This window comes from Panulirus ornatus, chromosome 28, assembly GCF_036320965.1.
Source record: "Panulirus ornatus isolate Po-2019 chromosome 28, ASM3632096v1, whole genome shotgun sequence".
In the NCBI taxonomy this organism is placed as follows: Eukaryota; Metazoa; Arthropoda; class Malacostraca; order Decapoda; family Palinuridae; genus Panulirus; species Panulirus ornatus.
Genome location: NC_092251.1, coordinates 8,363,648 through 8,391,513, shown reverse-complemented (window position 1 = coordinate 8,391,513; position 27,866 = coordinate 8,363,648). Strand labels below are relative to the sequence as shown.

The 27,866-nt window shown below is 44.8% G+C and overlaps 1 protein-coding gene across 8 annotated transcripts in view; it reads right to left on the bottom strand.

Annotated features, from left to right (window-relative positions):
- The window catches only part of LOC139757821 (myosin-IIIb-like), a 75,043-nt gene that overhangs the window by 40,309 nt on the left and 6,868 nt on the right, over positions 1-27,866 (bottom strand). Inside the window, exon 1 of one of the 8 annotated variants that reach the window (XM_071678698.1) lies at positions 3,106-3,393. The exons of the other annotated variants lie outside the window; for them this stretch is intronic. The gene's annotated coding sequence lies outside the window, so the exon portion shown is untranslated. Of the gene's footprint in view, positions 1-3,105; positions 3,394-27,866 lie in introns of those variants that run through there. 8 annotated transcript variants of the gene reach the window in all.

Here is a 27,866-nt window from a genome sequence, read left to right as displayed (position 1 = left end):
CCCACCCGCCCTTCATCGTGATCACTGTCTTCCTCAATGATTGTGTTCGTTCCATATTCGAGAAGGGGAGACTCGCCTCCCAGTAATGACGTCGAATGTGGCTAGGACTGTCGAAATGCTCTCTTCAGAGAGACCACATCAGTCATGCCTTCTTCATCATCAGAGTTACCTCATCAGCAGCGAGAGTGTGTGCGTGGTCTTCGAATAAAGTCTTCACAGTCGATAAGTCTTTTAAAAACCAGATAACCAATCCACCGACGAAGCTGACCGATCCCTCCAATCCACCAACGAAGCTAACCAATCCCTCCAATCCACCAACGAAGCTAACCAATCCCTCTAATCTACCAACGAAGCTAACCAATCCCCCAACCCACCAACGAAGCTAACCAATCCCGCTAATCCACCAAGGAAGCTAAGAAATCAACCCTAATCTACCAACGAAGCTAACCAATCCCCCAATCCCCCAACGAAGCTAACCAATTCCCCCAATCCACCAACGAAGCTAACCAATCCCCCAGTCCACCATCGAAGCTAACTAATCCCCCAATCCACCAAGGAAGCTAACCAATCCCCTCCCCCCAATCCACCAAGGAGGCTAACAAATCGCCCCTAATCCACCAACGAAGCTAACTAATCCCCCCCACCAATCCACCAACGAAGCTAGCCAAATCCCCCTCCGCCTCCCTCCCTTCTCCCTCAGGTTACCAACCCACTAACATCCAGTCTCCCCGTCTCATAAGGATAACATCATCGTCTCTATCGTGCCAAACCAAGAGGCAGCCAGCCTCTCTCTCTCTCTCTCTCTCTCTCTCTCTCTCTCTCTCTCTCCCTCTCTCTCTCTCTCGCGCGCGCGCGCGCGCCACGGATCTCAAGAAAAACATCCCGAGGTAAACCTCTCGGGCGCGAAACCTCTCTCTTGCTGCCTTACAAGTCACGACCAAGCTGGCAGATCCCATTAGTTTGAGAGACTGGCCGATAGCTGGGCGGCTGGGTGGGTGGGTGGGCGGTTAGGTCGGTGGGTGGGTAGGTGGGTGGGTGGGTGGATGGGTGGGTAGGTAAGTAGAGCCAGGCCACCAGCCAGCAGGCTCGAGCCCCCGCCACTAAATGATTGCTTTACGACACCTGTTTCGCTTGTGAGTGTTTACGAATCTCTGAGGTTGCTGAGGAGGTGAGTGGGGTATGGAGGTGTGTGTGTGTGTGTGTGTGTGTGTGTGTGTGTGTGTGTGTGTGTGTGTGTGTGTGTGTGTGTGTGTGTGTGCGCTTGGGTACAAAGTATCAAAAAAAAAAATTGGTCAGGAAAAACCCGCACAAAATTTTGATGAGATGATAAGAACCGACCAGTGTCACAGCAATGGTCAATAACTTTTGAAAACTAGAACACCTGTGTCGAATGACCAGAAATTCAGCATTTTCTCTTAAAAAGATGAAGAGAAAACCACGTACATTCCTACCAGCCTGGGTTATACGTGTAGTGATATATATATATATATATATATATATATATATATATATATATATATATATATATATATATATACCTCACACCAGAATACCTTTCGAAGATCTTCAAGCACTGAAAAGTTGGTAAATATATGAGACATAGGGTTTAATTCTCCTGTCGAACTGGAGGCAATCAAGATCATCTTTCTTCTGTCCAGAGAGGGAACTCTCGACGGAGTGTGTGCCAACTCTCTCTCTCTCTCTCTCTCTCTCTCTCTCTCTCTCTCTCTCTCTCTCTCTCTGCGGCTTTCTGGTATTTTATGTGTGTGTGTGTGTGTGTGTGTGTGTGTGTGTGTGTGTGTGTGTGTGTATGTGTGTGTGTGTGATCATGTGGGTGAGCAGCACTGTCTGGACCCTTCTCTCCATCAACCTCAACACTTATTCTCCCATCAGTCCAGCGGGCGTGTCATTATCGACTGGATGAAAGTGTCTCGTCAGCGACGAAACATGAAATTCATTACGAGAAAATAGACCTCCCCCTCCGCCGCCCCTCCTTCCTTCATCTGGCTCTCATCAGTGATCACCCTGTCGACGTCATGCCATTGTCTTACATACTTTGGAGAGAGAGAAGAGAGAGAGAGAGAGAGAGAGAGAGAGAGAGAGAGAGAGAGAGAGAGAGAGAGAGAGAGAGAGAGAGAGAGAGACTCTGAGTCATTCTTCCTGGTGAGGTGTTGCCTCTCCACCACACCCTCGCGTCTCGTTTGACCAAAAGGGTCGATTAACTCATCCCTTCCAGAGTGCAGGACAGACAAGCGTGTATACCTGGTCGTTGATGCCGACCATCCATACCTTAAACCAGATGGATGTATGGGAGATAAAAAACAATTTTCTATTTTTTGAAAGATGTAGGGAAGGGATGACACATCCAGAGGACATAGTTGGATGAAAAAAGAAAAGGATAATGTAAATACGTACTTTCATAGCATAAGAGGGGTGGATGAATGGAATGGGGGAAATAATATCAATGCAAACACCATATCTAAAATGTTGTATGATGATAAAGAAACTTCATAGGATGAGGTTCTACGAGAGTAGAACCCCCTCCCCTACAGTGCAAATAGGTCACTACATACTGGAGGCTCTACGAGAATAGAACTCCCTCCCCTGCAGTGCAAATAGGTAACTACAAATTGCTACACACACACACACACACACACACACACACACACACACACACACACACACACACAAATGGTAAATACCGAAAGTATACAGAAACCCAAAAAAAAGTATGATAGCGGAGAAAGTTCAAGAGATGGAGCTCCACGAGTGGAGGAACTCAATCAATCCACGAACAGTGCAAATAAATAATTACACACACACACACAAGAGCCTCCGTCGTGTCGTGGTTAGCTGGGCGACCCACTTATTGAGCGTTCCCGGGTTCGATCTCCAGATAAGAGTGGTAGGTTCACAGCCAACCCATTTGTGTATCCTCCCGTTTGGGGTTTGGTAGACAAATGGAGACGAGACGCAAATTTGGTGATATAACTGACACACACACACACACACACACACACACACACACACACACACACACACACTGCCATAAGTGAACCAGACTCGTCACCTGGGGTCATACACTTGCACACCAGAACACCTCACCTTCTCGGGCAATATCAGGTCATCCGACTCAGTAGCTATTACATCTGTCAAGCGCGCGGTTCGCTCCCACTCGTAAAATTATCCTCTCCGTCACCAAGGGCTAGGTGCTGTGTGTACACACACACACACACACAGCACACACAGGAGACAGCCCTAATCCGTGCTTGCAGCCGGGCAAAGTAACAGTTGAAAATCAAACTATCTCTTTTTTCTCTCCTCTCCTCCTCCTGTGGGGATTTCGCAACGCACGCCGAACCAGAGTGAGAACCAGCCGGTGCCTGACGTGTGGCACCACTGAGGGAGGGAGGGAGCAGCCAGCCAGGAAGCTAGGCTGTGGTCGTGGCACCAGCACCCAAGGGGCTTCAGGTAATAGCATTAGGGAATTATCGACTTGACACTGTATTTGGAAAATTGCTGAAGCTCTTCTCCACGTTGCTAACTACTGCCAGTTCGATCTTTAGGGTAGGGTTTGTGTGTGGGGGGGATGTGTGGTTCTGTTCTCTCGCGATGGAAACAATAAGAATTGGGGGGGAGGGGTATGTTTACGTATGACGACTTCGTTAGGGGATTCAACCCACTGTTGCCTACTATGAGGATGGTGTCTGGTCATATAAAAAGCCTTACCCAAGCAACAGTTGTTGTTTTGTTTTTTTCTTACATCCTCACCATCCAGACTAATCCATTTCCTACATTATCATACGAACATATGAGAGACCCCAATATGGTCACACGGCTGTGGAGAAAAAATATTAATAACTACGGAGGGAGGGAAGGACTCACTCCAGGTATGAATAAAATGAATCAAGACAAGCTTAAGGACGAGTGTGTGTGTGTGTGTGTGTGTGTGTGTGTGTGTGTGTGTGTGTGTGTGTGTGTGTGTGTGTGTGTATACACGCAATCGAGGACGTGTCATACCGTCTCTGGAGAGCTACTTCACCTCACCCAGTGCTAAGCCAAAGCGTAACTCCCCCGGCCGGAGCGAGTATGTGGACAATGGCTAACTAAGACTCTGAGGACGTCATCCTACCCCACCAGACCTCCCAGACTTGCACGTGAGCCAGGTGGTCAATAGCTGTATGTTGCCTGATGCCACCTCTACTACGGCGATGATCCGGGACGACGCCACTGGAACACCGCTCTTCTCCTCCTCCTCCTAGTCCTCCTCCTCCTCCTCCACCTTCAGTGGTGGACGGAGAACATGGGAGACCACAAGGGTCATGGCAGCCTTGACTAGCACGTGTGTGATTACTCTTTGTGTGTTACGAGGAGGGAGTATTACACTCGCCTCTTAGCCTTATTAAATACCAGGTCTTACCTTTACGTATACAGACACATATATACGCATCCTAGCTTATAATAAGTGTGTGTGTGTGTGTGTGTGGTTGCTTATTTGTACTATACGGGAGGGACTTCTACACTCGTAGGGCCCCAGTACTTGAGCTGAGGCCATGATCAAGGCCATCCCATTAACGCCATATATATACACATACATACATACATACATATATATATATATATATATATATATATATATATATATATATATATATATATATATATATATATATATCCTAACCTAAGCCAGGTACTCATTCTATCGACCAACCCTTACGGGTGGATGAACAGCTAGGTTGACTGTGGACCAACTACCGCAACCAGGATTCGAACCTAAGCGCTCGACCTTTTTGGACATATGTATACAGTCAGCATTACCTATTTCATCACTCAACTTATTCTGTTCATTCACTATTCCTGTACAATAAAAGGAACTTTTTCTATATCTTTTCTATCACTTCTTTCGCTTAATTTCATGTTATGGCTTCTGGATATTCTGTCTTTGCATCTTACGAGAAGAACTGGTCACTCTCAGTTACATTAACCTGGTTTTCAGACACAGGGTTGTGATAAGGTCACCCTTTACTCTTCTCTCTTCCACGGTGGACGTATCTATAACCTCTAAACTCTCACAGCGAATAAACTCTCTTAATTCTGGTGCTATCTATCTTGTCTGCTCTCCTCTTGACCTCCTCTATTAGTGTCCTGTGCTTTCATAAATGCGATGAACAAAGCTACGAAGCATATTCTAGTTTTGGATTGATATACGAAGTGGACATCCAGCGTAGGTGTGTGTGTGTGTGTGTGTGTGTGTGTGTGTGTGTGTGTGTGTGTGTGTGTGTGTGTGTGTGTTCGTTTAAAGGGATACAATTACCCAACACGATTATAACTTCGACAATCTCACTGCTGAGTCTCGACACCAGACTTTGTGGCGAGCTTATTCTTCAGCCGGACGTAAACATCACAGATTAATGAGAGCAATAAAACGATAAATCAGCAGTTGACTGGCCATATGATGAGGCCTAATTCCTCTTCAATTCCTGAGTAGTTTACCTCCTCACACATCCTGGGGCGCCTCCTGGCGTTCCCATTGTGGTGGCCCTCCAGACGGGTGCCTAGTATTTAGAAAACGGGTCTCTCTAAGCATTTAGAAGGGGGAGTGGCGTGACTTTCTACCAATGGTAGCAATTATCCCAACCCAGAGGAACTTACTGCAGTGTGACTTTCCCTTCTCCGGTAACATCGCTTTGTCGAATGTGGCAGTAATGTGCGTCTGACACCATCTAATACGAATGACACTCGAGAGAGAGAGAGATGTATTGGGTGTGAAAGGCTTGAAGACACGTGTCTCAAATTGGTTCCCTGCACACTTCTACGTTATATCATTCACCTACGTTATATTATTCTCAGCGTTGACTAGCGATAATATCACCAAGTGGGAGATCTATTGGCGATAAATACGGGATGTTAGAATCGAGTGCGAACGAGGTATACTATTAAGAGCTTCTTGTGTTTGTGTATCATTCTCACTCGTCATATGAACAGAATTCATACTTAAGGACATAATTTATTGGCTGCAGGAAAAAAAGATATATAACCTTAGCAGTGGCTATGATACTGTATAGGCTGCGATGACTAGCAGGCAATAAATAGCTAGACTGATCAACAACACACTGGTATTCCCTACACCAAGTAAATGATGACAGAGAGTCTGACCAGCAAGAGCTACTTGGAATTGGAGAGTCGTGAGGAGGGAACATGGAAGTGACACAAAGCACCAGCTCCTTTGGGGGGAATTTCTAAAGCGAGTGATTAGTATGCAAGTGTTGTGGTGGAGGTGGTGGTGCCGGTGTTGGTGTCCATACCATACGTATGAGGCTGGTTTTTGTACTGGGTTGTACCGAAGGCGACTTGTATACACCAATTGTTATATCTGTAACGCCAATGATTTTTGTGACGCAGTATTTGTACTAGGAACGGTTTGGATAAACCAGAAACGTGATGCCTTCGAAAACAGTCTTGTGACTCGAGAACCAATGAATAATGATGTAAATGAATAATGAGGATGACGAGAATTATCATAACTTAGCTTTCTGATGATGAGTGGCATTGGATGAGCAACAACATGCCCCAGGTCATGGCTGGCCATACCGAGCGAAAAAAGAGAATGGGATACGACAGAAAACGCAATAAAGAAATTAACCAGAGGTCCCCGGGTGTGTGTAGACCTGAAATTAACCAGTGGTCCTCGGGTGTGTGTAGACCTGAAATTAACCAGAGGTCCCCGGGTGTGTGTAGACCTGAAATTAACCAGAGGTCCTAGGGTGTGTGTAGACCCGAAATTAACCAGTGGTCCCCGGGTGTGTGTAGACCTAAAATTAACCAGAGGTCCTAGGGTGTGTGTAGACCTGAAATTAACCAGAGGTCCCTGGGTGTGCGTAGACCTGAAATTAACCAGAGGTCCCCGGGTGTGTGTAGACCCGAAATTAACCAGAGGTCCCCGGGTGTGTGTAGACCTGAAATTAACCACAGGTCCTCGGGTGTGTGTAGACCTGAAATTAACCAGAGGTCCCCGGGTGTGTGTAGACCTGAAATTAACCAGAGGTCCTAGGGTGTGTGTAGACCCGAAATTAACCAGTGGTCCTCGGGTGTTTGTAGATGTAGATTGTAAAGATGGAATGTGCCTCACGATGGGAGCTCCCTCATCTACAAGACTGGATTATCGAAGACCTCTTCAACCTTTTAAACTTTCATTCATTTTCTAAGTTTTCTCTTTCGCGCACTGCTGTCCTCTCTCTCTCTCTCTCTCTCTCTCTCTCTCTCTCTCTCTCTCTCTCTCTCTCTCTCTCTCTCTCTCTCTCTCTCTCTTCACACACACACACACACACACACCAACAGCCCCCCGCCCCCTGTATCCCTACCCCCAACGCACCTGGTGGAAGCCTTACAGCAGGTCAGGGGAGCTTCCTAGTGTGGAGGGAGTGAGGTATGCACACCACACCTCCCCCGTTACGGTCTTGACCCTTGGAAACGGAGAGGCAGAGCGGTGGTGGTGAGGCGGAGGACAGGTCGATGAGGAAAGAAAAAAAGGAGGAGGAGGAAACGAACCATTGAGAATACGAGAGTCTCCATCAACAAGATATGTTGTCTGTCGATTAATTTCTTTTCTTCTGTCTTGCGTTTAATTTCTTTCCCGTTCGCTTCGAGTGGGGTCACGGGCACGTAGCTTGACTCTGCCATGCGAGTAGAGTAAGACCAGATTATGTGAAGGTGAAGTTAACAATAATACGCTTCGCCCACTGAGTCGCTCACCCTCCTTCAGTCATCCACCTTCGAACACAAAAGGATCGCTGCATACCAACCTCAGTCATACACCTGGAATCCCCGTGTGGTAAGACCCTTGATTACCCATCTTAGTCACCCAATCTCTTCATGTCTTTCTTGGTCTATAATCTTTCATGCCTTTACCCTCAGTGTCACATATCCTCACTCCCTCTCACCTGCTGTTTGAGTCATGTGCGTTTGGCCATTCTCCACAAGCCTTGAAAGAACCCCGTTATTTGTAAAGGCATCTATACACTACATCTTCACATACCTAAAGTTTTTTGAAATTATCCTCTTCATTCCATTTCTAGAGTGATAACATGTTATCCATCTCTCCTGTTATATTTTTTCTTCCTACTTACCCCCATACCAAGATTAACCAGGCTTTTACATGCGAAATATACGTATGTGTATACTCTCTCTCTCTCTCTCTCTCTCTCTCTCTCTCTCTCTCTCTCTCTCTCTCTCTCTCTCTCTCACCTCACAACAACCTCACGGCTGTCGAGGGCGTCCTCATTCGCAAGGGCTGAGGTTGAAGCCTCGCCTTGTGTGCGTCCCTCGGCCATGACAGACACATAAAAAACAACATCTAACAGTATGGACAGTTAATGGAGTTCGCCGGCATTCCCGCTTGACTTTCACTCAACGCCAAACAATCGGCTTTTGTCTTGTGTTTCCCCGAAACATTCTCTTGTTTCTTGTGTTTTGTTCCGACAGCTCAGAGCGCGCGTCATCATTCTGGCCCCCGCCTTCTTTTGTTTGTTCCTAAGTCTCTCTCTCTCTCTCTCTCTCTCTCTCTCTCTCTCTCTCTCTCTCTCTCTCTCTCTCTCTCTCTCCCCGTGAGGTTACAGTTCGACAAATGGCCGCTAGGTGGTGGACGCCCCGTTGCTATGTGACCAAAACCTTCTTAAAAGTCGTCTTATTATCAACGTTTTCCGCTTGCACGTCAGCAACAGCAGCCTCGAGGGATGGTGATATGGTGGTTCCTACTTAATTTCGGGGTCTGTTACAACGCCAGCCTGGCTCCTATCGCGAGACGATCTTTAAGAAAACGAAGAGCAAAAAAAAAAAGGAAATCTCCCTCCATTCTAAACCCACTTAGTTAATGGTCGGTGACATGATTATGTCGCATGCAATAAACTTACTATCGAACATTATTCGTAATCTCACAGAATAATCGAATCTGAACACTCGAAAAGCGTAAGGAAGAACAGATGGTTAAATCTTACATGAACATGGAAAGCGTAGATGATATAGCCATGACACACAAAGAGGATCATGAATACTTACAAAAACTTGTACTGAGTAAAATGGTCTACAAAGCGTTGAATGGATAGTTCGTGAACTCTCGAGAGGCAAAGAGTAATTCACCAACGTAGAATGTACGAGACAGTGATATCGAAAACGAGGGAAAGAGACACACATCATTTAATGCAGCGTTTGGTAGACTCGCACACACATATACACATTTTCATCAAGGCGCAAGTGATGCTTCTCTCGAATCTCCTACTCTCTATTAATGATACACATTCGCTCACTGTGATACCATCCGATTTTCTAATGATCTTAATAAGCAGAACTCAAAGTTAATAACACACTGCAATATCGTGGGTTAGAAGAAGAAGAAGTCATCTATAAACTAGACTCTCACTAGATCAATTTCTCTTAATGATATAGATGTGGAGTCGACAGATATTCTTTTAAACCCTTTTTGAATTCTCACAAACGCTAGCCCGCCTAACTCACCCAGTTTTACTCGATAGTCGGTAAAGGAATTTACACACTTCACACACTGTATCAATATTCGTCTAATGACAGCCCAGAGATTGTGTGATTGTGGCCCCGGGGTGTTAGTTCTATAAGAGACTGAATATCGAAGCGACATGGATCTTTGTATAATCCTAACATAATGCCTGGAGAACAGGTTCCACAACCACAGAGGAACTGGTACTCAAGATGGCCACGAAGATAGAACGAAACTTTATGGCCAGCCACATCTCACTCGTCGCTTTGTTTGATTATTATATTCAGCTTTCTGCCCTGTGGGTTTTTCTTATAATGGAAAAAAATAGATAAAAAAAAGAATTAAGATCTGCTTTCATGAGCTGGAGTTGCTAAGACAACAAGGAAGATAGAAGTATCACTCTGTGTCCATTACATGGGTTTAAGATATCTATATTCTTATTTCGAGGCTCAAGTCATGGAAGAAAATCATTACCAAGGCTTTAATTAAAACAAGAAAGAGGCTAAAGAAGAGGAGACTTCAGAAAACAGAATATAACAGCTGAAGAAGAGTAGAGAACGAGGGTATTTTGTCTTTTGCAAAGGAGTGGGTAGCCATTGTGATGAAAGACATGAGATGGGAGGAGGGAGGTAAAGAGACCCAAAGCTTCGCTTTCTAGAGTGACATTCGCCACAACTGCCCCTCACCAATGGCCAAGCAGTAACCAAGGGACATAGTAGCTTGTTGGGTATTACGTGGTCTAGCTTATGGCTGGAGAACATACGCCAGTCAGCTGTCGGGACCAGAAACCTACCCTATATCAACCGGGGAGGGAAAAGTGAACTAACACAGAAGCGTATGGCAAAGTGGGTAATGACATCTTTCGAGGTCAGATCTGGGAGAGTTGTTGAGTTGGTATGCTCTGGACTTAATGATTCTTTTGCTCAGTAAGCATGAAGGAGCGGGATGTCACCAGGTATGAAAGCAGTACTCCTCTATATAAGAGTGGACCACATTCTTCAATAAGCAGAGCGACTGGTCACATAGGAGGTAAAAACAACATACGGGATGTAAACAGAACTCTCATTTTCTCTGCGGTAGACTTGGCTATTTGCGCATCGTGGGTGGGTTTTTTTTTTTTTTCCAACACTACAAGTTAAAGTTATGCCATTTATATTTACTGTACTGAGTGGTGTTATTTCAGATCCATCATGAGGGATGGGGAACAAATTACCATACACAATCTAATGATAGGACGGATTTGTTCTTTGTCTAAGTTAGCTGAACAGTTTTCTCACAGATTAGTTATATGAATCTCAGAAGAACATTCAGGAACTGAGTTCATTCCTTACCCGAACAGCTCCCGAGCTGAGCCAATCCTTGAACGGTGAAATAACTGAACGTAAAATCACTTTAATGGACCCATTCCCCACCTGAACAATTCCAGGGCAAGAGTTCCTCCTCTGGAAAGATATTTTCTTTTCTTTTTATCCAGTGGAACACACTGCTCTAGTGGATATCCTCCACTACCTGAGTGAAACTCAAACACCAAACTTCTCTGTCTCAACACATCCCTGAGAGTTCAGAGTTCCAGAGGGTCAAGGATGGTCCATCCGGCCTGAGGTGATGTGGTCCTGGATGTGGTCCACAGCTGGTTCGTTGTTGGTCTATCAGTGGCCACACATAAATCATAAGACCATCGTAAGGCAGAGGGGAATTACTTCTTTCTCTCTGTATTTCTCCAGTTCATCATTTATTCCATCCTTCTCCCGTCTAAAGGAACCCAGAGAACAGGAGCCTTTTTTTTTTTTTTTTTGTAGTGAGACTAGAGAGCGCTTTTTACGCCTCCTTGAGAAAGAAATTACCTCTGAGATTACGGTCCAGAGCCAGACCTGTTATTACGCTTATGAGGCGTGTTCTTGCCTGAGGATTTGTCTGCAGGTGCATAGCAGCAGCTCACAATGCATCGACCTTGGATTGAACGCCACAATCGTAGACCACGCTCCCTATAGTCGTCATAGTATCTGTTACCCAGTTCTCCAGCGTTAGAAATCACAGATCGAGTTTAAGATATGATGCGTTTTTTTTCGGTGGGAAATAAAGTAGGGTGGTTGAAGTCGCTGTGAGGTAATGAGGCATATTTTCCGTAGAGTTAGTATTGATGTTGACAGACGATATGCACCCGGCGCTGTGTTGAGGAGCAGTCTTGGTGAGCATGTGATACGTCTGCTCAGTATAAGAGGGTGGAGTAGAGAGGTGACATAACAAAGGGGCACAAAAAAAACACATCCTGTGTAAGAAGAAAATATCGACTATTGTTCCAGAAACAATGGCTTCGCTGCAGGATATGCGTTGCTCTTATTCTTGTGTCTATGTGCGTCAACTTCTCTACATCATATACTTCGAACGTCTGTCTCTGTTGCTGCAACTTCCTCTGTTACCGACACTCTGTTCTTCCTGTTGCCGCTTACTGCCGCGAACGCTATCATTTCTAGCCCTGCTGTCGCCACTGCTACTGCTTTCTCCCCCACGCCATAAAGACTATCATTGCTTCTGCTTCTGTATTTCTTTTATATTTTTTGTTCTACAGTTATTGCAGCAGCAGTAGCAGCAGCCGCAGTAGCAGCTGTTGCTGCTGCTCCATGACCACTATTGCTCACATCGTGACCCCGCTCGGCAACAAAACTGTTCCGGTTCTACTTTCCCCCCCATCACATTTCCACCTCCAGTAACTAAATCTTCCGCCACGCTCACACGGCCGGCGCCAGCAACGGCGCTCGCCACTCGCGGTGACACCTTCCCTTAGACCTGTCTGTGGATACCTGAGGCCCTTGACAGGTCTAGCCAGCCATACCAGTCACCAGGAGTACCTGGGAGTTCTCCCTTGATGCTTTAGGTCATCCACAGGTTATAAAGGCTTCATCACTGACAGCTGTACAACGGGGAGGCGGACTCTCAGTTGATACCTCCGATCCTCTACGGGTCTTGTAGGGTTCCCCGATCCCCCGTCTCTCGATACCTGAGGCCCTATGGTGACCTGGCCTCACCAGCCAGCAAGTACATGCCCGTCTGACCTCACCAGTCCCCACTATTGGCAGAGCAAGGAACGTTTCTCAAGGGCTTCCACGGCAGTAGCTCACAGGGCGCGTGTGACTCTAACTGAGACGCCTTCTTTGGTAATATCTCTCTTTCCCTCTCTCTCTCTTTATCTCCTTCTCTCGTGAGAGGCGTGACTCTTGTGATCTCTGACCTCCAACAGATGGTTACGTTAGGGAGAGTGACGTCAAAGCATATGTTTCCAATGCTTATGCATCGCCCAGTTTCTACGTAGACAGATGTTCAAGTCTTGCGTATCTCCGACTCGTGAAGAGAATATATAGCTATTTCTTAGCTCAAGATTCTCGACCTTGTATAGAGTTTGAGTTTCTAGTAGACGGCAAGTTCTAGTTGTGATGTTAGAAGGTAGAGAATGAAAAACATATACGTGTGTTGGCCTCGTTTTCTACCATATTACTGCTTCAGTTCAAGACATATCTTTATCCCTCTTGTGATGTGTTTGTGAGACAGCTTATAATACAAAATGTGACGTCTCAATGAAGACAATGTAATGTGCCAAATTTCATCAAAGTATCGGATAATTTGATACAAAACGAATACCACTGAAGCTATATGTGAAAACGGGACCTGACAAAGGAATTATGAACTATAACTTTCATATGAAATAATCCACGAATCTCCTCCTCCCCTTCTGAGCCCCAGCGAGAGGTGGTGAGGCCAGCTTACCACACATAGGTATCCTAAGCCCAGGGCACAAGGGAGAGGAGGCTGGTGGAAGTGGGCTATCGTTCAAATCCAACCATCGTACAAAGAGAAGGGGTTTTTCTTAAGGAACATGAAGAAAGAAAATGACTAACGCAAACTATTGGCCAGCGAGTCGAACAATGACATGCCACGAGAGAGATGGGAGATAAGAAGGTGTCGTTTCATGAGTATTCACCTCAGTTTTTCCACGGTCAGCGTTATCACTCTACACACACTTTCACAACACACGTCGAGACACACGGTACAAAGAGGTGCAACTTACAAATGCTCGATGTTATCTTAAGATCTCGGTGGCGTTCGTGACAGCATGTGGCCGAGGTTTCAAAATGGTATCTGCACGGGTCTCCCAAAGGGGTGTTGAAACACACACACACACACACACACACACACACACACACACACACACACACATACACGGCTGATCAGCAAATAATGCAGAAAAGATTTGACTATATTCATATTTCTAAGATTTTGGCGTGAAGTCTGCAGTTTCCAAACGCCAGTTATGTACGAGTAAGAGAAGAGGGTGAAAAGGAGGGTAGCGGAGAGTGAAGGAGCTCCTAAATGACAAATCTAACAGAACTTTGGGATATAAAGTTAAATGTGCCAATAGGAGTTTAATAGCAGCTGGGAGTAGAAGATATCAGGTTTCAAATAGAACGCACAGGAGTGTTCTCAACACCAGTACAGAAAGACTATTAAGAGGTTCCTTTTAAAGGATACGCAGGCAATGAAATGGTGAGTTGCTGACGTGAGGAGAGAGGGAGCAAAGGTATATACGAATCACCATGATGAAGCATCGGTGGGGGTAGATTAGAGACAGCAAAAGATCTTATATCCAAAAGGCAACTAATGTGATTTCCAATGTTCTCTGTGCCAATAAGCTACATTATTGTCATTATATTCAGTCTTTGGGGGAATAATTTATGACCTTTACCATTGTCTGAGACAAAGATGATAAAGATCCATAAGAGAGAGAGAGAGAGAGAGCAGAGAAATGAGTCCAGATAACTGAACCAGTGTGCCAGTCTAAGGAAGGCCTGATGGAAAACACACCACACAATATCAAGTGGGCTAAAGTTTCTCAATTTCATATTTGATTCTAATCAGCAACGGATCCAGACAGGGGAAAGTGTCGAGACCAAGCAACTGAGACTAGACCCTTTAAGACGAACATAAAGAGACAAAAAGGATGAATCACCAGAGAACAAAAAGTGTGGAGACATTATTGGAAATTATCGAGAAAAAGAATATGAAGTTAACACCATTAGAAGAGGAAGTCAAGAAAATGATAAATGAAGCAAAAAATAAAAAAGAATCATAAAAGGTGTCATGAGATAAATGGAGAATCAGATAGATATATGTGTGTGTGTGTGTGTGTGTGTGTGTGTGTGTGTGTGTGTGTGTGTGTGTGTGTGTGTGCGAACACAATAAATACAGCTGCAGTTGCTTCTATATCTACATGTCTTGCGTATTGCCTTCTTGGAGTGAGCCATAATGGATTATAGGTCTATGTTCTTATCTTGCTCATGGAACATTCGTTCATCACACTGATCACACAGACGAGAGGGCATGATAGTCGCTGGAAATAATTTATAATCATCCGCGCCAGTAACGTCTATAGAAGACACGTTACCTCACGTTAATTACCTATAATCATTCATAATCATTCTATCATTTCATCATGTTCCATTTTCTATTGTATTTTCCCATCGCTCGATCGGTCCCCCAAAAAAGGTAACACACACAAAAAAAAGAGACAGGAGGTGAATACGTCTTTGTTCTACGTTCCCGTCTGTACCAAGAGGACCTCTGGACTCCGCCTCCATACCTTCCTCCTCCTCCTCCTACACCCTCACTCTGGACTCTTCGTCTCCATCCCTTCCTCCTCCTCCTCCTCCTACACCCTCACTCTGGACTCTTCGTCTCCATCCCTTCCTCCTCCTCCTCCTACACCCTAACTTTGGACTCTTCGTCTCCATCCCTTCCTCCTCCTCCTCCTCCTACATCCTCACTCTGGACTCTTCGTCTCCATCCCTTCCTCCTCCTCCTCCTACACCCTAACTCTGGACTCTTCGTCTCCATCCCTTCCTCCTCCTCCTACACCCTCACTCCTCACTCCCTATTCACACCACACCCCTCCCCTTACCTCTCCACCCTCCTCCACCCCTCACTGTTGCTGTGATGAACCACACAGAAGCCAAGGCTAATCCCCCGGGGGTGAGGAGGGAAAAAAGAAGATATCTGACGGGTGGACAAGAAATGACATTTCGTAACTCCCCGTACCAACTGTGTGTTCTCTCCTGGGAACTGCTCCTCCAAGAACGCCAAGAACACTTGGCGTATAGGCATCAATACGACAGACAAGGTCTATCGTCACGTATACGACACAAAACAGAAAATCAATTACCGATAAAGATGTCTGCAGTTAAATAAATGAGTAGAATTATGGAACTGAGAAATAAAGTAATCAGGATCGAAGGAGTAAATGGTATATGTAGATAAGGAAGAGACTGATTGATATGGAAATAATGAGGACAAGGTTCAAACGTAGTATGATCAACTCCATAACCCAGCGAGGGCTGTAGTGAGAACGCACACTCACAGAATACTAAGAATATACCCATCGAAGTTGTCCACGAACACTCGCTGAGTAGAGTGAAGGACTTGAGTACACCCAGCTTGTTCTACAGCTCCAAGGAACGCTTCGAAAACATTCAAGAAAGAGATAAGTATCAAAAATCACTTACGAAATTACGAAACGAAGGAGAAACTGAGAGACGGTGTGGTAATCGCACGTTTAACATTCATGAAAAACAGGAAACGAAAATAACTGAAGGAAAAACGAGACAGTTTAGTAATATAACGAGGAAAAACCACACTGATCAAATCAAAGAGACGTCAATAATATTTCAGTGTTTCAGTGCCTTTGAGTTCCCCTCAAAGATACTGAAACTAGTGCAAGACACCATCAAAAAACCTGCTGAAGTTACACACACACACACACACTCCGGCCGACCAGGCATGAACAATGAGTACATCCAGTGTGTGGTGTCTTGTGATTCGTCTTATTAATCGAATCGTGAATCAGTATGACAGAGGGAGCTGCTGCTGCTGCTTCCCCCCTCCTCTCCTCCTCCCACACCAACCTTATCCACTTCAAACATTCTGGATGCGCACGTTAGCTTACCTCCCGAAGCGGTTCATTTCTATCAGCGATTTCTGTTCTCTCTGCTTTCTAGACCGTGAACCCCCCCGCCCCGATACTGCTTTCATATACCAGTTTCTTCCTTGGGGTTCAGTGGAAATGGGTCGTCATGGTAAACATGAGGTTGGGGTGTGTGGCGGCCCTGTGTCATCCATCGCTCGACGTAACGCTACAATGATTAATTAGACTCCTGTACTCTCGGTCTACCGGCGTATTAATCAATTAAAAAAGCGAGTAATATAGCTCAATGGCATCACTTCATCGTAACGTTAGTTAAATGGAACTCCCGAGTCGTCGTCAGCGACCGGAACATTAATCAACACTGAGCTCTGTGTCGTCACAAACCGTACCAATAATCGTGGAGATCGAGTCTCTCATCTACCGCAACACGAAGTATACTGTGAACGGTGTCGCCACCTACAGTAATCCTACAGGTATTAAGAAGAGCTCCAGCACTGCTGAGTGACCAAGGAAGGTCATCTGGAGTGACTAGATCAATAAGAATGGGTGGTACGGGCGAGGTTAAAGAGGGGTAGTGGTGATGAGTTACCAGACGGACTAGTGGGGAGGAGAGAAGGAGTTAGGTATAGTGAGTGACCAGGAAAAAAACTGATTCAGCTGTGAACGTCTTAGCACAATATGTGTAAGACTTCACCACGTCCCATCTGGACCATACCATTCAACCAGTCTTGTCTCCTCCATCTCCTCTCTCTCTACATTTCCTCCATCCTATCAACGACCCTTCCATCCACCTATGTCATTCCACCACCTCTATTCCCTGTTCGCCCCCGACGTTGCCCAACCAAACAAGCCCTCACCCACCCTAGGTGCTTGTATAGGGAAACCTGGATAGCTGTGAATGAAGGGAAAGAGCATCATATATGATCGTTTTCCAAAATAATAATAGTTTTCCCCAAACAGTGTGTGTGTGTGTGTGTGTGTGTGTGTGTGTGTGTGTGTATATATATATATATATATATATATATATATATATATATATATATATATATATATATATATATATATATATACATATATATATATATATATATGTATATACATGTGTATGAGGGGGGGTTGGGCCATTTCTTTCGTCTGTTTCCTTGCGCTACCTCGCAAACGCGGGAGACAGCGACAAAGTATAATAAATAAAATAAATAAATATATATATATATATATATATATATATATATATATATATATCCACCGACATCTTATGTACGCGAGTCTCTCTATCAAAGTAGCAGGAACCTAACCACAAGCAATATTCAACAATTTAACCTTCAGTTACTCTTACTGTTAGTTTCCGCCAATCATAACGACCACTACGCAGATCTCGTTCTCCCACAGTAAATCTTCCTGGCTGTTGAACGAGCGGGTCTCGCCGGCGCGCCGTGGCTGACGGCTGCACCTCCTCCACACACACCTTGCCTCCCTCCCTCCCTCCCTCCCGTTAGCAATGACCACACTCCCACCCACGCACAGGTGGTGTGAGTGTCGTACCGCAAGACTGAATAACTCTACTGTGGTATATATGTACGTACAGTATATATATATATATATATAAAGTCCTAGTTATTCGCCGTTTCCCGCGTTAGCGAGTTACCGCCATGAATAGAAGAAAGGCAACAACAGTTCACATCCATTCCCTAGGTGCCATGTGTAATACACCGAAACCACAGTTCCCTATGCACAACTAGGCCCCACAGACCTTTCCATGGGTTCACAGAGTCGCTTCACATGCTCTGGTTCAGTTCATTCACAGCACGTCGACCCCTGTATACCATATCGTTCTAATTCACTCTATCCTGTACATGCCTTTCAACGTACTGCACGTTCAGGCCCTAATCACTCAAAATCTTGTTCACTCTATCCTTCCATTTCCAATCGGGTCTTCCTTGTTCTCCTTATTCCCTCCACTTCTGACATATATATCCTCTTTGTCAACCTTTCCTCACTCATTCTCTCCATATGTCCAAACCATTTCAGCACACTCTCTTCAGCTCTCTCAACCACAGTCTTCTTATTACCACACCTCTCTCTTACCCTTATTACTAAATTGATCAAACCACCTCACACCACATATTGTCCTTAAAACATTTCATTTCCGACACATCCACCTAGCTCCACACAGCCTTATCCATCTATCCATCCATATATCTGTATCTCTACCTATCTATCTATCTATCGATTTATATATACATATATCCACAATGCATACATCAGCATTGATATATATATATATATATATATATATATATATATATATATATATATATATATATATATATATATATATATATATATATGTTACCTCACTGATACAGAAATTCTGCTGTTTACATCAAATGAAAACTTAATGGTTGAGGCCAGTGGATTATGCCCGCTTCATTGAGCACCGTAACCTGCACTTGCTCCTGGCCAGACAGGTGAATCTGTGTGCGATTCGGTGATCCACTTCCTCAAGCAAAGCCTCGCCACCTGTTCGAGACATTCGGACCCGAACGAAGCCTCATGACTGACTGATACATGTCGAACGCAGCTTACGAACAAGTGCCTTGGGTTCCCTAACATAAACGTACATTTACGTGTGAACTCGCATACATACGCCTTACACACAGAGACACAAGTACACACACACACACACACACACACAGACCCTGATTCTAACTCTTAAGATAATAGCTATAAATGCTAGTTCTAACTTTAGCTCTTCTGTGCCAGTGAACGTAATTATACCGTTATTGTAACACGTCCCATTACGAAGCCATCGCGTTGCTTCTGACTCCATTACGAAGCTTCTGACTCCTCTTGGTAGAGGTTCGACCGCGAGAGCGGGGAATCACTGCCCTTCGAAGGGGCCTTTTCATCAGCAGACGACGGAAAAGGAGAATAGCGTCGTTGTCGACTAGCTGCCCGACCTTCGAAGGAACCCACTTCACCCTGCTCCCTCATGGAGCGCAGCCTTGAAGGTGCAGAGTTACCCCCGTAAAAGGAGTTCTGGGGTTGCATAACTGACAAACTCGCTTTCACCTCCGTCTGTCTGAGCCCAGGTCAGCAGGATGAATCAAACATCATTTGACGGTATAGTTAGCTGTCGTCTGTGTGTGTGTGTGTGTGTGTGTGTGTGTGTGTGTGTGAGAGAGAGAGAGAGAGAGAGACTGAACCAGCAAAATCTGGTTAGTAGGGAGGGAGGGAGGGAGAGAGAGAGAGTGTGGGAAAGTGATATAATTGTGTACCTGACCCGCCACAGGAGTCAGAGAGGCCCAGTCGTTCGCCAGCACCCATTCACCCACCTACCCTACCCTACCTCACTCACTCATTCCCAACACGCCATCCACAAGATTAATGAGGCAGCAGTCATCTGCCTACCGACCACTGTCTGTGGCGCCATTCCTACGTCCGGATGTGCTGGTAGAGAGTTTGGGGAAGCGATGTTTAGTGCCAGAAGAGGTTGCCAGCCACTACTCTGCCAGCCGCACGATTATATTTTATATACATCTCTCTGTGAAGACACGTGATTATCTTCACACATCGTCACGAAGATTACGGTAATACAGTTCGTGAAGAACAGTTAACAGATAGTAACTGAAGATGATGCAGTGCGTGTGAATAAAGTGCAAAGATGGAGAGAGAAGGAAACAGAGATAATCATGATTGTATTGCGTTGGTTAAAAAATATTCGAGATAGATTTTTCACAAAAAGAAGAGAAATAACGTTACAAAGATCTATCAAAGATCTGAGTGAAGATTTGTTCAAAAAATATTATTCATTCTTAGTTTAGTGCGTTTGTCGTTGTGTGTGTGTGTGTGTGTGTGTGTGTGTGTGTGTGTGTGTGTGTGTGTTTGTGTTTGTGTGTGTGTGTGTGGGTAATTACCTATTTGTACTGTATGGGGAGGGAGTTCTATACTCATAGGACCTCATCTCTTGAACATTCTTCACTATCATATACTATCATACACTTCCTTAAATTTAGACTTATTGTCTACATTTACCACGTCCTCAATCACTCTCATCCATTCATCCATCACGCCTCTGTGTGTGTGTGTGTGTGTGGAACCCGTCCTATATCAATAAAATAACCACACAAAAAAACCTAAAGTTTCAAGCGGACTGGTGTCCCTGATCAGCAACACTGGTTTCCATAGCCCACCAATTTAGTACCCTCTCTCGACTCCTCTTCACGCCCTCTTTGTCTCAGTGCTCTAACGGCCAGTTGACACTGAATTGCCCCGCACCGTGACGTCTGACTGACAGATGCCGTACAATTAAACTATGATCCTTGATACTGAGCGAAACATATGGGCGGTAACGAGTCGTAAATGGCCGGTGCATAACGAACCGTGACATAGTGCAAACTGGAATCATGAGATGGTTGTTCTATTCTTTTCTCTAATTGGGATGTTTCGCTTATCTCTATAGGAGAACATAACACGGTTTTAGCCTCAGGGTCGTCTTCAAAGGGGAGGTTTTAATACGTTTTTTTTTAAACCGTAGGGCCTTCAGCAATGAAACTTTAGCAATGTTTCAGATTCAGTACTTTCAGGATATGAATCAAAATGACTTTAATATCGTCTCATGAAATGCTAAAACCCCTACAGTAGACCCAATGGATCCACGCCTCAGTCATTTAACTTCAAGGCTCGGTGTTGACAAGTGGTTGAAGATAAGGGTAAGATATCGTCTCGAACTGATTTCATAAAGTTACTAATGGTTCTTGTACAGCCTCATAGGAGGCCTTAGTTTTAAGGTTCGAAGGTTTCAGGATTCGAAGGTTCAGGATTCGAAGGTTCTGGCCTATATAGAAGATAATCATCTGACTTGAATTTAAAATGGTTTGCCTTCCTCCGAGTCAGAGTGACATATAAATACCGTAATGACTTCAGTGTTCTGTCGTGTATCGTACCGTGGCTTACACAGTGGAGTTTACACAGTGGGTCAAGGTAATATTGTCCAAATCATCGTGAAATGATACACCTGAAGGGGTCAGAGGATTACACCAGCTATTCCCTGTCCCACTTCTAACAACACCTGATCCTTTCCCAGCCCAGTCTTGCCTGCTCAGTGGATGACCTCCTTAGTGGAAACACTTTGGATGAAGAGATGCATAACACTAGAAATGAAATTGATATCTTAAAGAAATTGTGTAAGCTGCATTGAAGTGTTGAGTGTGTGTATGTGTGGTGTGTATTTTCCTACTTAGATCAGTTGAAGGTCGAAGTTTCCACCTGGTCCAAGAAGGAAAAAAAATCTTTCATGACCAGATACTCAGTTCCCCATCCGACCATATTCAAAAACAACCTTCCAGGAGTCAAGGATGACACCTGGCGTGCACAACGCCCAGCGAAGATCGAAGGCCTCGATACCACTGATTCCCGTTACGCAAGGCGCGCACACCAACGCCAGCTCTCTAATGCAACTCCCGCCCAGACCCTACTGGCCATGGCGACTGGAAAAAAAATTGATGGAAAGCAATGATCCTCTGCCACTTATATCTAAGCCTGACCGTGAATGCATGGGAATACAAGGTTGCGTCTGGTGTGTGTATATGTGCTTGTGTGTGCATTATACGTGCTTGAGTACATGAAAGAGTGTGACTAGGTGTCTTTATGTGCCTAGAAACGACCCCCCTCTCAACACAAACGAGTAAACCAGGATCCCAGCAGTCGAGCAAGTGGAAGAAATGCGACAGCAAAGGTGTAATACGAGACGGGGGGAACACAAGCCTTGCAAAACACTGCTTCAAAACATGCTAATCCTGCGTTGCAAAGGCGGCCCTCAAGGACCCTCGGGGGAAACCACTGTAGATTACGGTCAGGGGCGCCCCAGCCATATTCTAGACTCGTGGTTAACAATGTCGGTGGTGTGGTAGACTTCGGGTGGCTGTTTAGACACCAGCGCCTCCAGTTGTGGTGATTGGGTTGTTAAACTGGTTGTGGCGTGGGTGATTGTGGTGGTGACTATGCATGACGGTGGAGGGATAGCCCGAGTGGTGGTAGTGGTGGGTGGTGGTGGTGGTAGTGGCAGCGGCGAAGGTGGTGGTGGAGTTAGTGGTGGTGGTGGAGACGATGATGATGATGAAGGCGGTGGTGGTGGTGGAGTTAGTGGTGGTGATGGAGACGATGATGATGATGGTGGCGGCGGTGGTGGTGATGGAGACAATGATGATGATGGTGGCGGCGGTGGTGGCGGTGGTGGAGTTAATGGTAGTGGTGTAGACGATGGTTATCATAATTATCATTATCATCGTCGTGTCTCCATCGTTACTGATAAAGGCGATGATAATGAATAATGATAACAGGGATGAATTCGACCGCTTGCATCTACAGATCTGTATTCTGACCACCTGTCAAGGTGCTGTGTATGCGCGAATGCCGTTGTAGCTACGATACTGTGATGCGTAATGCTCATCACCGCCACTCGATCACGTTGTATAAACATCCTTGTTGCTGTCTATGCAGAATGCTAATCACTGGTGCAGTGCCGTGTGGCATATCAATCCCCCGTCACTGCCCAGCCCCGTACCTTTCACCGTAAAATGTCTTACCACAGACTTCTTTAATCCCTGAGCGAATACTTTTGCTACTCTATAAAAGATCTTTTTGTCTACCTCTTGTAGTTAATGGATGAGCCAAACAAAAGAAAGACTTCTCTTGTGTGTCTTTTATTTGGGTATTAATTCTATTTTATGACTATATGTGACACTAATATCACTGGCGACAACAACACATCTGCTGTGTTGAGGCAAAATGTCCCGACGCATAGCAAGAAAATAATATAATCAATTTTTTCCATTATCTTGTCGCATCTCTTATGCTGTAAGGGGTTCAATTCCATTTGAATTTCCTAAATACCACTTCTATTACATTTATCTCCCTCTAAATCCTCTATTCATTCCTTTCTCCCCTTCATATTACCACGTCGTCCAATCGCCTTCTTTATCTATAACCGAGTCTCCACATTGCCTCTCTAGATATTGACAATACAGCATCTTCGTACCTTCCATCAGTCCTGACGTACAGAGAAGAGTAGCACTGAGATTTTGAGCATCTGTGTGACACGAACCTCAACCCTCGCGTAGGTAGTTAAGACCAGCTGCCAAACTACGCCCCTGGGAGCGTACGTCGGTCAAGACAATGAACACAACGCTGCTGTGATCATACAGCCGTGAGTCATACGGAAGATGCCAGACGTTGGTAAACTGAGGTCCAAAAAAATATGACCTTTACGTATGAGAGTCATATTTTCACTTACTATTAATACCACGTAAAGGTTGCGTTATTCTCAGTAACATGTCTGCATGTGTTGGGGTCTCCGTGGTGTATCGATTAGCGTTCCTGACCGGGTTGCATCCACGGGGGTCGCTCAGGGTCGGGTGCACCAAAAAAAAAGTTCGAATTCTGGTTGCGGCAGTTGGTCCACAGTCAACTCAGCTGTTCATCCATCCCTATGGGTTGGTCGATTAAATGGGTACCTGGCTCAGGTTAGGGGCTAGGGTTGCCATCTCATCCAGAAAATATATAGAAATATGGATGCTTTGGCCCACAGGAGAATGAAGTCACCATTCCCCTAAAGCAAGAAGAAAAAAGAAGATGAAACAGAGTAATTACAACGTTCGTTATGAGAACATTATTTGAATTTCTATCGACATCCGTGAACAGCTGGAACACTCACTCATTCGACATTAGTGAAATCGTCGTAACTATGACCCTTCTTCCTCCCCCATTCAATCACCTCCCTCCTCAGGAGCGAGCATTACGAAAACAAACATCAAATCAAACGCTTCAGAAAACGTCTGAACTTTGATAACTCATGGTGAAAACCACCAAGACTCAACCCGGAAGATTTTATATGTAGCTCTTAAGATGGGATCAAGTACCCTTGAAACCAGCCCTATTTTTCTTCTTTTTTTTTCTCCACGGTGTAGTTGCGGATGAGGTAACCTCACTCAGCGGTGAACGCGACCACCGCCTCTAAGTTACCCACGCTCAGTGGCTTGGCCTCACAGAGACGACCCAGGAGATGGAGGGAAACCTCTCTCGATCATCCATTCTTCACTGGGTGGATCGGGTGTACGTAAAGCCATCGGAACATCGCTAACACACATTCTCAACCCAGTGTCTAGTGTGTTTATGGGGGACACAGAGGTTTAAACACCTCTATCAAGAAATGCTTATTACTTCTTCGCTGCACATGCTAAGGCACTTCATCAGTCAAGGCCAAATTCTACATACATGTAGCTTCCATACAGAAAGCGATTTTATTGCATGCAGTTGCTGATTGTTTCCCTTTACTAATTCAATTCTCACATCTACCCATCCACCTCCCCTGAGGTCTTCCTCTCCTCTGTGTACCTATCATCCACCTATCATCCATACTCTCTAATTCTTCATACAAAACAGTTTTCATCTATTTCCCTTTGTATGACTTCCCTCACTGAACCACTCGACCTCGTACCATTGTCTCTAATTATACCAAATTCCAAATATATACAACACAAATCATCTACTGCTCTCATAATATCTTTATCTTTTGTTCACTTAGCTTGACCTACATTCTCTTTAAGTTTCACAGCCTTACATCAGCGCTGGGACGGGTACAAAGTACTTTAAGCAACCTTCTTGCTACACTCGACGAAGGTGTTTTTTACCCCCCAGTAACCAGTTGCTCTCAAAGCACACCTAGTTGTTTTTAACCCCTTGCATGACTCCTACCCTCCTCCACAACTCTCCGAATGCAAACTTAAGTGTTGTAAAATGATATATATATATATATATATAAAGAAATAGTCAGATTAGAATAGTTTCTCGACAGTGACTGCGTGTTCTTGAAGATTTACAAACGCAAATTCAAACTTAACGTAGAGAATGCCACAGGAGCGACACAAACGCCACATGCTCTGGATATATAAATATATATATATATATATATATATATATATATATATATATATATATATATATATATATATATATATATGTATAGAGAGAGAGAGAGAGAGAGAGAGAGAGAGAGAGAGAGAGAGTTTTACGAGACAAGCAAAGGGGTTGAAAAAAAAAAAAAGGCAACATGAGGACTTATATCTCCACTACTCCAACTGTAGGTTAATGGACGAAGAAAACAAAAAAGAGAAACGATTATACACTACTCCATCTGTAGGTCAACGTAAGGGGGGAAAAAAAGATATAGAAAAAGATATAGGCTTCTCCATCTATAGGTTAATGGACGAAGGAAAAAAAAATCGAGAAACCAAACATAAATTGAGAACAGCGGGACGTGTGGATTAATCTATGTGTGTTTTTTTGTGTATGGATCTCATCAAATAGCTTCTCACTCGTGGTCATTAAAGCGGAGCTCTCTCTCTCTCTCTCTCTCTCTCTCTCTCTCTCTCTCTCTCTCTCTCTCTCTCTCTCTCTCTCTCCCTCTCTCTCGTCAAAACATCGAGAAAGTTTTTTTTTCTGTTCGAGTTTCTACATCCCCTACAGGGTACATGACGACCTGACAAATGCCAATGCAACTAGGTCGTGTGGAACGCCTGCTCTCTACACCCAAGGGAATGTCCTAAAATAACTTTCAAGATCCTTTTTTGCTTTTTTCCCCCCCCTCACTGTGCCGTCTGTATACTTGCTCTGAATACGGAAAAGAAAGTGCAAACTTCATTCAGTTTTATCTCGACCCGTCAAAGAAGCTCACTTAAACAAATACAAAAAAAAGGAAAGTATTGGTCTTTCCTAGTTTACAGTTTCCCTCAGTCATGTAGCAAGTTTCCCCGTTTTTCATTTTAGTAAGATGAGGCGAGCGTATACCTTATTTCACTGGGCCACAAATCATTAAGAAAGGAAGATGTTAAAGTATAGTCATAGGTCTCACTCAGATAATACTAGAGATGATCGTATCTATAGGCACAACCCTCCATCTAAGGGAGATAATAGCATCGAGTATAACCCATAATCCTATTGGGTCGATAGTAGCTGGAGGACCAGCGTAAAAGTTACAAACGCGATAATTTGCACGTACAGATAGCTCGCTCTTCAGCCTTCACTGAGCTCGCGTGACAAGGGACATAATGTGATGGCACGCATTGCTGAAAGTCTCGCTCAATTAGCTCGGCGCGAGAGATGACTAGGGAGGTAAAGAAGAAGAAGAAGAAGAGGGAGGCAGGAGGGGAAAGACTCGCTAGGTATTCACGGAAGATGGCAAGCCTTTAGTTCAAGCTAGAGACCACCGCATACCCGGTAGAAAGGTTGTAATCTCGCGGGCCGCAGGTTGCGGCGGGCCGCAGGTTGCGGCGGGCCACAGGTTGTGGCGCGCCGCTAACTGTACAATACGGGCGGCTGGGATTTGAGCGGCAGGTAGCGATACATATATACATATGTATAGATGTATATAAGGTACGATCTCACGTAACTACATCTCTCTCAGCGTTCCCCCACAGAACATAAACGTCTCTTTTATAGCGGCATTTTGATCCTCCTTCAACACCAGTGTGAGATCCAAGAGCATGACACGGGGTAGACGATGCGTTACAAAAATAAAAGTATATTCGGTACGATAACATGGGCAGGCTTCCTCTGGCTCCCGCCCTAAGCCCGGGAAAAGTCAGTGACCGCCCAACGGAATCCTCTGGACGAACTCGTTTCGTTCGTTCCACAATGCGTCGCCGCGTTAGCCGATCCATGAGCGGGTGTGAGCGCTCTTAAGTGAAACTGAACGATTGAATGCTGGGATTCCCTTAACCCCCCACCCCCCCCCCCCCCAATCCCCTACGGTCTGTTGTATAGACTGATCATCAATTCTTCCTTTTAACTTAAAGGATTCACTTAATTGTCTGTATGAAATGCATGCTGTACCTACAAAAGACGCAAACACACACACACACACACACACACATATATATATATATATATAATATATATATATATATATATATATATATATATATATATATATATATATATATACATATATATTCGTACATATATCACTGTCACTGTTTCCTTGAAATTGTAAATCACTGACGAAAGTGCTCGAATTCTCGTGTTTCATTTTCCTTGAGGCTACACTCACACACACACACACACTCACACACACACACACACACACACACACACGGCATAAAATCGGCCACTCGCAATGAGCAAACGAGAGCAGTAAAGCCAAACAACAGTAAGACGGCTCACGGCTGTGGGGCAGAGGCTGGAGAGCGGTAGGGGTGAAGCACGAAGACTTGAGGAGCCGAACCATTTACAATGACCGATCTACCACAGTCCATCACTAGTGAACGCAAGATCTGCTCTGAGGAAACACACACACACACACACACACACACACACACACACACACACACA